This window comes from Labrus bergylta, chromosome 12 (genome assembly GCF_963930695.1).
Source record: "Labrus bergylta chromosome 12, fLabBer1.1, whole genome shotgun sequence".
NCBI classification, from domain to species: Eukaryota; Metazoa; Chordata; class Actinopteri; order Labriformes; family Labridae; genus Labrus; species Labrus bergylta.
The window spans coordinates 8148167-8161014 of NC_089206.1; the positions used below are offsets into that span (position 1 = coordinate 8148167).

General features: G+C 42.4%; 1 protein-coding gene across 7 annotated transcripts in view; it reads right to left on the reverse strand.

The window, feature by feature from the left end:
* Positions 1 to 12848, reverse strand: part of camta1a (calmodulin binding transcription activator 1a) — a 298102-nt gene that overhangs the window by 117843 nt on the left and 167411 nt on the right. The window lies entirely within an intron of this gene.

Genomic DNA, 12848 nt, shown 5'->3' on the forward strand with positions numbered 1-12848 from the left:
TAAAACGCAAACACATTCGTCCTTGGCAGAGTTATGTTCTTTCGGTTGTAACCTGTCTGTCTGCGTCTTGTAAAATGTGCAGAACTAGGTGGTCATATGACCACTCTGTGTTAGTGAAGATGGGCATGAGGGAATTACCTCACAGCTCCGTATCTCAAATCTGTGGGATTAAGCTCCATTAAACATGGAGCGCCAGCGAGCTTTATCTCGGGATTTCACTCTGAGACAGAGCGGAGCGCATAAGGAGGAGGGAGTCGGGAGGGAGAAAAAGCGATGAAACGTCCTTCACCTTTATCGACCAAATTATATATATATATATAAAAAAAGGAGGGATGAGAAAAATTGCTTGCCTGTTCTACAGTACAACGGTGGAGAGGAGAGGAGAGCTTGGCCATCTTACACTTGTGTGCTTGGCATGCTTAAACATCTAGACAGCCACTCCAACACTGGCCTCTAACTCTGTATCTGCTCCTGGCACACACACACACACACACACACACACACACACTCTGAAAAAAGACACAAAAAAAGGCCTTTTCCCCTCGGCACACTGGTCACTTAATGAGAAATGACCACTGCTGAGTCTTCGCCCTCTGCACTGCAGAACACTCTTTTTACACATACAAGCAACTAAATGTGCAAAATCAAACAATCGTTGTGGTTCTAAGTGAAAAATTGGTTCTTTAAATTGACTCTTAAGTGCTTTATTTTAGAATTCACTTTGTGTCTGTCAATGAATGAACACAAGGGTATCCTTACATTTCTTTGCCACAAGAAAACTATGAATGGAGTGCACAGTGCGATGCTCATACTTCACCGTTACTGCTAATACCACACATACTTTTACAATTATTACTGGCATTGTAGCCATAAATCTCTTTTGTTTGTTGTCGTTTTAGTTGTCGTTGTGTCTCTGTTTGATCATCTCTTTCAATCTCTCATACTGCAAACTCAACACCATTGCAGCAGATGGCTCTTCAACATGGGTCTGGTTCTGCTCGAGGTGTCTGCCTGTTAAAAGGCAGTTTTTTTCTTTTCCACTGCTACTTTGCTAAAATGTTGTGAAGTGTTGTGCTCATGATGGATTCCATTTGTTTCTTTGTAAATGACATAACAAAGAGAATGATCATCTCCTGCTATCTTTGTAAAGTGTTTTGAGATAACATCTATGAATTGGCACTAGAAAAATAAAGATTGATTGATTGATACTTTAGAGAACTTTCTGCAAATATCTCCAGTCAATAACAGAAATTTGAGTTTACTTTCAAAGATGAGGTAAGTTTTTAAACAAAATAATAAGGTTGCAGATACAGTCAATGGAAAAGATAGGAGTTTTTTACGGAGGGGGAAAGAGCCTTAAAGGTATAATATGAGACATTTGAACATTAATATAGCAGACATCAAATTTAACCTAACTAGGTTTATCAGTGAGTAATGGCATCCTAAAAAAGAATGAGTCAAACTCCCTCTGGGCTTGTTGTTCTCAGCTTTGTCTTCATAAAGGACGGGATGGCACTTCCTTCAGTTTGTTTATGTTTCACTCAGAAGTGGGTGAAGAGAGACAGACCCTCCCACTCAGGGACACTCAGATGTGTAGAGGCATAATGGTGGAGTTTCGTCGCAAGAGTGCAATTCAAGGAGAACCGACAGACTTTCCAAACCGACTGTAAGACTTTTTTTTGGGTATAAAATGCTTCAAAGACATAAGAAGAAGAATCAACTTGAGGCTGCATATCTGAAGATATGGAGATCAGTAGTAGAAACAGCTGCACTGAGTCGGCACATTAAGAAGGAAGAAGTGTGTGTGCTGGGGGGGAGGGGGGGGGGGGGGTGCTGAAGGGGCAACTTTGCTTTGGTTGAATGAAGAGACTGGTGCTCAAGTTCGACATTTAGACATCTGAAATTTGCATATTGCACCTGTAAGTGCCAATTTCAACGTCCACACCCTTACAGTATTATTTACAATTAAGTATTTGAGACAAAGACTAGATAAACAAACAAGGCATGCCTAAACAAAACAAGCAGACATGAGTTGAAGTGAAAAAATAGCTTTACAAAAAGCTACAATAACTTCAAACTATATAAACAAACATAACACTATCTGTCCGTCGCTGCATGAGCCCAAGACTTTCCTTAGGTTTCTTTGCAAAGGTTCACCATGCGTGAATTGCACATCACTCCATTTGAATGATCAATAAGTCATACTTCCACATTAGCACATTATCGGTACTTATATTTCCGTTTTCATCAAGAAAATTGCCCCCGCTCCTCACCCAAGACATTAACTGTACAGTCAGAGAAAGAAGAAAGAAGAGAGCATGCTGGGAGTCAGGGTGGTCCAGTGATGAACACCTCCTGTGTCCTCCCTTCATCCTCTCTCTCTCTCTCTCTCGCTCTCGCTCTCTCACTTCTCTCCCTCCTCTGGGCTGTTATTGATCTGATCTCCACCTCTCTCAACTGGAGCCATGATTCATGTTGTTCGGAGCGGCCCTCACTCACGGCACAGAGACACAGCTCAGTCATGCCCTCGCCTATCTATCTGTCCATCTGTCTCTGCCTGCTCCCCCTCTCTCTGCCTGCCGGCCGTGCAACCTGCTGTCCACACAAGACTTTAGTGGCACTTTGTGCACCTGTAGGTGACTACTAATATCATGATATCACATTTGTTTTAATATTATTTGCGCTCAACTTTTGTATAAAAAGTATGTGTTTTCACCCAAGGCCTTCTTGTAAATATTGATTTAAAAACAAAAATCAAAAAGAGTTAACTTTCGGAATTTAGGGAGGCTGTCCAGAAGATTACAGCACAGAAAAGGAAAGCTATTCCTTTTTCAAAATCCGCCTCTAGAAAACAAGATGTTTCTGGCAGAATTTAAAAGGACAAAGAGACAAATAAGCATTATATTTTGCACTGAACACACAAGCAAATATACCAGTGTACTGTACATATACTGTATAATACTGTATATATACTGTATAGAAGGCAAAGAAAATAATCTGACAATACACCGCCCAAAGTAGGTTATCATGAACCTCAAGATAAAATTAGAGATGGATAACATGTATATTTTTTTACTTTGAACTCAATACTGGCAAAAAGATTATTACTTATTTAGTGTGATTAAAATGAAAAATATATATATTTGAATGAAAGAAATGTCTGGATATTCATCTAAAAAAAAAAAATCAAAATATGTATTTCAGGTGAACTTAACATCTACAATAAATAATGAAAATGATGAAATGTGACCGTCCAGATGTTCTTGCTTTCTATTCATGTAATGCCTGATGAAATTTTTAAAAGAACCATATGCAGGCAAACATGAGCTGAGAGTGAATTTGCAGATGTTAATCACAATTCAATATTTGCATCAAAATCTAAATGACTGCCTTTGAAAAAACTGCCTCTCCCTTTTTCCTACAAGAGGATCAAAAGATAGTTTCCATCAATTGTTTGTATGTTTCTGCTATTAGATAATATTTCCCTGTTCATTCAGGCTTCATCTCTCAAAGTGTGTCAGTCCATTCCATGCAGAGCGTGAAGAGAGAGAGAAAGAGAGAAAGAGAGAGAGAGAGAGAGAGAGAGAGATGTGTGTGTGTGTGTAGGCCTTGCAGCAGCAGGAGCACATAAAAGCCCGGCTTCAGCCAAGGCCCCTGCTCCAATGTGTAGAAATTAATTGAGTGAAAAAAATCTGCTGTTTAAGGTTGAAGTGGGTTATGGGAGGCAGTGTAACAATTGTTTTCTGTTTGCCAGCGGCTATATATCGTTCATTCTGGCTTTCTCTCTCCTCTCTGCTCAACACTCGCCTCTCCCTCGCTCCCCACCCGCCCCACCTTCCCCTCCTCCTCCTCCCTTACCATCCATCCACCTTCTAAGCCTCTCCTGCTCCCTCCTCTTCTTTTCATCAGTCTTTTATTTTCCACAGACTTTTTTGATTCATTTTTATCTCCCCCATTTTCATCCATCACACAGGGGATTTTTGTGTCTTTTAATGCAATTTTCAGGCTCAATTGATGAAATTGTATTTCACTATATATGCCTATGTGTACACTGAGTGGGAAGATTCACTCACATGTGCTGCATAGATACATATAATAGGTTGAATTTCTCCCCCCTGAGATTCTGTCTCTGAAACTACACAAATGTGCATAATTTTGTGTGTGTTTGCGGGTACGTGTGCGTGTCGGTGCATCCGTCTACATGCATGCATCATTATTTAGTGACAGTGACATTAGCAGGGGGACTGGTGTCGACACACAATGCAGAACAAGCTTAGCACCCCCTTGGGCTTAAACAAATGACTCATTCTCTCTCAACACTGAAATGTGCAGTTGAAATCTGCAAATGTCTGAAGCTGCCTTTCATTTCAGCACTATATAAAAAAAACAAAAACATATAAAAACACAGCGACAACTGCGGATAAACAAAACAAAAAAGAAACAGCGTTGAAAATCAACAGAAATTGCAGAAAAAGCGAGGAACAAAGATGCATGAGGCGCACAGGACACAGGCAACAAACATCTATTCAGATTACTGTGAAAAGAACAAGAGACACTGATGTATCAGGTAGGAATGGGGAAAAAAAAAAGATGGATGCAGAAAGCAATACAAATACTGGAAGAATCTATAGGAAGGAGAGGAATGACGGGACACACAAAGTTATCTCGAACAAAACTTGCAGGGAAAATTAATGAGGAGACTTCGATCTGGATTGCTCTGTTGCCCAAAGCAGAAGGGTTAAACCTGTTTCCTGTGTTAAACTCCTCTTTAGCACCCTTTCATGTAAAATATCAAACCTTTCAATATCACTCTGAGGAAAGCACAGTTGCTCGCCCTGTATAATTCTATACAAACACTTAACCATTCTCTTTGAACTTTGTAGCTCCTCTCATTATGCCTCCTTTGAAGAGTGAATGCCGGAGCAATGCTACATTTTGATTTTGAAGTTATTAAATGTAACACAGCAGCAAATTACATCTAAACCTCTGTGTTGCTGGTTAATAATACATGGCCGCATGTGCAGTAGCCGGCGGAATAAATAGCCAAGAAAAAAAAAAAAAAAGAAGGAAGATAAAGGTAGCCGATGTGGAGGGCGCTTGAGTATAACAAATTCATCTTTCTGCAAACGTCAATACACAAATATTTTTGCAGATGAGGCAGAAAAGCTGCAGTGGGATTGTGGGGCCAGCTGTACTGCCTTTCTGAGTTAAAAAAAGAGAAAGAAAACCAATGTCACTGGACGATTCCCCCTCAAAGCCTCCGTCCCTCTGTGTGTAAAAGTATCCTAAACACCGGTGCTGTGCTCCCTATCTGAAGGATGTTAAAGGAACCAAGTGTTCCGGAGCCAGCAGGGAAAAGAAGAGATGCTTCCAACGAGGCTTTACATCATCTCAACAAAACTGCTCCTCTTGAAATAGGGGTCTGCCTTTTGCTCCGGGTGTGGTCTCATATTAACAGACACCACTGGAGTAAGCTGCTTTTTCAAAGGCAACAAGCAGATGGAGGTAAGAAAGTGAACAAGATAAAGACAGAAGGGGAGGGAGGGAAACATGTGGATTCATTAAAATCCTGAAGACATATCCAAGGCATTTCTACCTATCTATATCATGCATTTTGCAGGTTTCTTAGGAAAAGAAAACTGCTCTTTGATTCTGCTCAATACTAAGACCTCGCGTGACCCTTTGGTCCTGGACTAGACAGAAAATCCCACGAAATGTGCAAACCAGCCAAAAGCTGGTTTTAGATCATTAAACAGAGATTTTTGCAAAGAACTTGCACCCTGACATAAGGGAGGTGAGAGTCAGACCGATGCAGAAACGACTTGTTCTCCTTTGAACTCCTACCTTTAAATTCAACTGAACCAACTGAATAGAGGTCTAGACCAGAGTAGGCCTTTCAGCACAAAATACAGCGCACTGTATCACTTGGTGCCAGGGTTTTCTGAGCAGAATTAATCTCTGAAGAGTATTCATGCATGGATCTGAGAAACTGTAGAATGCAGAAGCCTTGGTAAAAGTTGCTTATTAACATAAAACTCTGGCCCTGTGTTGCCCAGGGATCTCGAGTTTTGTTCACAAGACTAAACAAAAGAAGAATTCCCACTAAGAGCACACTATACAGTCATACAAAGCCTTCTCGCAGCCTGCAGTGCTCTGTTTTCTTCACCCTTTCTACAAACCTCTTGCCCCTACTTTGAATATCTGGTGTGGCTTCTGCTCTACTACTCCCATGGAGGTTACACAAATCAAACACTGGTAAAATCACTTGATAGGGTGCACCAACACTGATAATTAGAATAATGAGTGACATTTAAAAGACTGTGAAGTGTACCTCTTCATATTTTAGATCTAATGCTGAATGTCCCCAAAGAATGTAAACAGTTATATTGCTTCAAGTCGTCTTTAATCCCTTATTTTTACTGTGCTCCGTATTCCCTTGAATTGTTTTTTTTACCACAGGAGCATGAAGAAGGATTGTGTAGCCGCTGAAAAGTTCTCACATTTTCACTGGAACCCCGGAGCTAGGTGGGAAAGCTGCAGTGGGGATCCTCCTTAAAAGCAGTCTTTAAATAGAAGTCAAACTCAAAGTTTAACAAGAAATTAAAATACTTCTCAGGTCATGTTCTTGGGGATATCTTCAGGTTCTCCTCAGCAATAAAAAGGAAAACCCCCCTGTGGAGGCACTTCAGCTTGACAACACTTCAACATGGGGCAACATGTGGTAAATTAAATTATGGAAATCTGTCAATTATGTGCAGCTTTTTAATATACATCCACTCCCTACATCAACCTTTTCAAAATGAGTCCCTCAAATCCAGCTGCTGGATTGGTATGGTGATAGCAGGGTCAGCATTAAAAGGCCGACGGAGGAGCTTAACTGCTGCTGAGTGAATCACCAATTGTAAGAAGTAAAGAGAGGATAACTAATTACTGCTGTCTTAAAGGAAAACCATGGTGAAACTGGACACTGTAAGTGATGTAGGTAAGGCATTCATGTGGGGTGGCTTTGGTTCAGTTGCTAATAACAACACAACAACTCCAGTTAAGCTGTTATTCTAGGCTTAGGATCACTGCTTTAATCTACCATACAAGATCAAAAATGATATCACAAATTAGCTTCAGTGAATATGTGGCCCAATCACCTTCCTCCTGTGCATGGCAACATCTTAAGCAGAATTGTGTAATTTTTAATGAAGGACTCTGTGATTGGTCCCTTATTCTATCCTGTAGCTTTTTCTGGTAGTTTTTTTTTCTCCTCTCCAAATTTAAGTCTATTATGTGTTAGCATGAATAAAATAGAAGACTTGTAGTAACCAAAGCATGCAGCCATTCACTGACAAAAACTACTGTATGTGCAAGCAGAAGGTTAGGAGTCATAACCATGGCAACTGTTCTTTAAAATATCACACACAGATTGGTTTTAACTCCTCCACACGCTCAGGTAATTCAGAAAGGAAGATCTAGCCGTGCAAGCTCCAAGGCAAGGAAAAAAATATTGAATAACAAAGCAGGCTCCAGGAGAAGAGAGAAGACAATGGAAAGAGAAATCGATTTTCTGTCTTTACAGAGCAGGCAGCTGACTGTTGTCTAAGAGACAGAATATAAGTTTGAATGAAAATGGGAAATACAAACTTTTGTTGCTTTTGGGCATTGTCTGTATCAGTAATCTGATCTTAATTTCACAGTTGGCTTGGAGCAGGGGCAGCAGGGTAAGCATGCACGGTGTCACCTCCTTACAGAAACAGGGGTTTGTTTAGTGCCCTCTCACATCTGGCCGCACAATCTGGTGATATCAGCCGCTGCATCAATAAATCAGTGCTACTCCTGCTACTGAATACACATACAGGCACCCAGAGCAACTCTATTTCACAGATACGCAGCTAGTTTGATTATAACTTACGGAAGCAACCCGTCTACTCCTGTTGTGGCATGTTAGTTTTTCAAACCATGTCTTCACTTGCAAAAACGTGTCAAAAAAAAAAGGGAACAGTGCCCAAAGAAAGCCATTAGATTTCAGCTTGGCTGGGCAAAAATGTTTAATTTGCTGTAAAAGGAAGGATTAGACTAGTAGTAAACGAGGAGTTAAATGTTGAAGGTCATGTGATATTGAAAGCCAATGCAGTGTAGCATCCAGCGTGCATCCGCTAGCATCCACTCCATTACAACATTAGCAACTAATGTTTTGACATTTGTCTTCATTATTATCAATGAACAGAGGCGATTGAGCCACCAGCATGCTCCATTACCTTCCTTCATTGCACAGTTGCACAGTTGAAATCACACATTAGGGTGGATCCAACATGAAATGACAAGTTACGGGAGCTAAGGACGCCCCAGCTGATTATTTAGGAGGTGGAGGGTGAGAGGGCTGGGTGAAGGGATGGCGGGGTGGAGCTGAGGCTTGAATGGGAGTTGGAGAATACGTTGAGAACTGTATTGGCATTAAAGTGGGAGGGAGCGTGGGGCCGCAGAGCAGCACAGCACACCTTAAGAAGAGAAGCTCATTTCAATCGGTATAATTAGCCTGTGGTAATGAAATAAGTCAGAGGCACTGCCACCTTCACTTAAGAGAAAATCGATCCGCGTTTGAGGGAGTTTATTAAAGCTTAGGAATAATGGGGAGAAGGGAAAGAAGGGGTGGAGAAGCGGAGGAGATGGGGGGGTTGAGCAGACATTAACAGCTAATCAGATAAGAAGTGGTGATAACTTTGGGGTAGAAGCTTGACAAGAAGCAGAGCGGTGATCAGATGGAGTTTGTAAACGCAAACGTGTTTAGGGGCTCTGCTATTTCACAGTAAGGGGATGCTCGAGATATGTGCACACTATGAGACCTACAGCTGAATGAAGATGACATCGCAACCAAAACACAGAGGATTCTCATTGATAGCAGGCAACTGGACTTCCTCAGAGTTGCAAGGATCCCCCCCCAGGAAGTTTGAACATCACCAGGAGCTGCTGTATAGTGAGATAATCACTGATGGACATCTCTTCTCAGGGTGCCCCAAAAGCATGCTGGTTGCTGGGGGTGCTGCCTGCTCATTTATCCAGCCGTCTGGCCAGCTCACCTGGAGTGATGGGGGAGACGTCAGGAAGGCAGGCTGCTATTTCACGGCCTGTTAAGCGCTAATGCCGCAACATGCCCTGCGCTCCAATTTTAGGGAACAGGGAGCATTACCGCCCAACTCAAGGTTCTGTCCGTCTGGACTGTGGACTTGGAAGGTAGACGAGGGGGGGGGGGGGGAGGGGGAGGGGGGGAAAGGGCAGAATGGAGAAAAAGAGGTGAGAGCAGGGCAAGACAATGAAATATCTAGTGGCAGAATTAATTTATTGAAAGAGAGAAAATGAAACACAACGGGGGAAAGGTAGAGATAGAGAAAGGGAAGGAGAAAAAGCGTAGAGCCTCGGTTTACACGGGCTGCTGAGCCAGCACTGCGGAGCAGACAGGACAGCAGCAGCACACGCTGACATCTACTCCTGCCACGCTAGGCTGCCTCTCGCAGGCCCCAAAGGGCCCCCTCACTCTTGGACTCCCTGCCTCACCCTCCCTGGAGCCACTGAACATCACTAGCCTGAAACCAGCCATAACACTTGTCCTCTCTGTGCACTAAACCTGGCCCATGTAATAACTACAGAACCCCTATTAAGCACTGGATAGCTAGGGAATCAGAGCAGCTACAACACAGTGTGAGTGATGTAAAGAATCCGCTGTAAAACAAGGGAGGTTATGCACAAGTTATGTCAACTCAGTGTTTGAAGCCATGATATAAATTATGTATTTAAATGGATCTTTCTCTTTCTAAATAGAGCAGTACGCAGAAACAGATAGCTCTCCATCCTCTCCTGAGGTCTTGTACTTTCACTCAACAGAAGGCAAAGCTTAAGTCATTTTTATGTGCTTACAGTAAACATCACAGTGCATGATGGGCCGTGGATCCCATCAAAGGCTGGTTACAGCTGTGATGGATCACCTCTCTCCGTCAGTCTTGAGGGGTTGAGGTTGAGGAAGGACATGACTCAGGTCTTCCAAGGCTGCAAAGTGTGAATGTGAAGGTAAAAAAAAAAAAAAACACACAACACTGTACACTGAGCATGAGTTTCATGTGTAGTGTTTCAAATGGCGGTTAATGTCCAATTTCTACGAGCTCTCTTGTGGCCTTGAAAACCTAAGTCAGTTTCTCCCTGCGCTCTCATTCGTCACAAAGCTTCCCTTTATGTCTGGCACTGGGTCTGTAGTTGTTGCTATTAGCTCTGGTCAAGAAGACTGATTTTAGCATATACACTAGAAGCCCACAGAGCAAAATCAAAGAGCGTCAGTAAAAGCAATCAAACTTTATGTTAATAACTCTTGAATTTCTATATATATATATATATATATATATATATTTTTTTTTTTAAGATTTATTTTTGGGCTTTTGTACCTTTATTGGAGAGATAGGATGGTGGATAGAGTTGGAAATCAGGGAGAGAGAGAGAGTGTGGGGATTGACATGCGGGAAAGGAGCCACAGGTTGGATTCGAACCTGGGCCGCTCGCTTGGAAGACCAAAGCCTCCATACATGGGACGCGCACACTAACCACTGCGCCACCAGCGCCCCCTTGAAATTCTATATCTAAATAAAAAAACCTTTATCTTAAAGTGTTGCATACAGCGCACTGCATGCAAATATCAAGACTTGAAGAATCTAAAAATGAACTACGTCTGTATAAACATTGAATGACTATACAATACAGAAAATCCGCCACAGTTTACAGCATGCGTTGCTCCTACAGTATTTCCTTTCTGCGGATATTCAAACGGAACCGCAACAATGGTGCAGCAATGCATCACGTGTGTGATTTGACGCCCCTAGCACACTTGGAAACATCCTTGCAAGTCAACAGGGCCACACACAACACACAGCACAGAGTGTAGCGTAGAAATTGAATCTTTGGTGCTGCCCTGGATTCAAGACACTTTTGTGCTTTTTTGTTACGTTTTCTCACCTCAACAGCAAATCTCTTCAGCCCTCGCTTGCCAGGAAATGTCTTCTTTTGAAAATGTTATTCTTAAAAAGCTGGGACTGTTGGTCACAGAGGTCTGGGTATTTTTATATCCCGTAACAGTATGTTTCTCCTCGTCCACTGTGACAGGTACACGACCACAGAAGAATACTGGACAGGAGAAGTAGCTGTGATTCAGTAGCTGTGCCTGTTCAGAGAGTAGCGCTAAATAAAAACGGCTTCATTTCTGGAACATTGACCAGCATTGATGCTGGAAAATAGGACAGTGGCATACAGTACAGTTCACTGTAGGGGGGCAGTGCTGCTACAGTATGTGAACTCAACTGGGCCTTGATTATGTTGCAGAAAATGGAAGGAAGAAAGTTTTAGGGAGAAACTTTACTTGACATCTATTTAGATTTTGTATATATGCTTAAGATCAGGTCTTGGGGGAAAAGTTAGCTATTGCAATACAAGTGCCAGCCAGGATTCAGAGAAGAGCCAGCTTAGCCAGTTCCTTCCATACAATACAACAATGTCCCAGGCTTCCCCTTGGAGGGATAGTTTGAGTCAGTCATGGTGCCATCTTTATTTATTGATGGAGGAAGCATATCAAAAAAATGTGCAATGGTGGTGCAACCTGGTAAGAGTTGAAGATAGGTCAAAAGGCCATCAACATAGCAGTGTGTGCAGCTTTTGAGAGAACTGTTGTTAAGAGGAAACTTCCCTCAAAAGTTAAAACAATTTCCCTTTCTTGCTGCTTTAACATTAAATACAGGGCTTTCAAATTGACCAGGGAGAAAACTGCATTTTAATATACTCCTGTATTGCTGTAACACACACATTCTGGACAGTTTCCACCTGGATGCGCTGCATTTGCCAATGTGAATTTTAAGTGCAAATGTGCATCATTTAAACTTGCATTGCACAAAGTTGTGAATCCCGACAATGCATTGTCTTTTTATTTGTTAATTTTAACTTTATCAGTGAAAAGTAAGCTGACTTAACCTTCTGAAAAGCCAGGGCTGTCAGAAACTGAAATAAAATATGTAACAGTCTAAAACGATGGATGCATGTAGTCCCAACAGGTTATCAGGCCTCTGCAGGACCCGAGATGACACTGAGCTGGCGGGGCGAAGGAAGAGGCCATTTTCTTGGAGTGACAAATATCTGCAGGAGTACAAACAGAGTGCAGAGCCCCTGTTGGGAGAATGCCTGAGCTTTGTCTTTGTCACACTGTGTGACACAGACTCACAGCAACACTCCCTGAGGTGTGTGGCTATGTGTACATGTGCACACACACAAAAGAGAAGTAAAAATCTCCCACCTTCACATCTCCACCTGTACTCTATCTTAACTCCTGTGTGAAAGAGAGCTGAACCCAAACTTGGGCACATCTGAAAGTAATGGAAGTGAACAAGTCATGGGCTAGCCCTAGCCTGGTATTATTTTTTTTGGAACTGTTGCTATATAAGCCATGGTGCCAACACTATTTTCCCAACACCTTAGGTCAAGCAAGATTGAGCCCGGGTTAACCAAGGATAGATAGAACCGGGCCTTTTATGGCACCAGCTGGCATGGGGATCGACTTGGAGAGGGGTAAGGGAACGCTAGCTTCTCAGCACTGCTGTGAGCAAGCAAGATTAATGTAGGCTCTCTGGAGCAAAGGCAACATCCAGCGCCTTAATAAGGTACAAACAATCGGTTCCACTCCACTGGCTTCCAAGGGAAAACTATTGTTGTGCCGCATTGTTTCTCGGTAAGTCTCCTTGGAGACACAGGGCCGTCTGTAGCATGTGACTGTCTCCATTACAGCCAGGGGAGAGCTCACTGTGTTCGTCTGTGTCAGGGTGAAGGCTGGCTCTCAC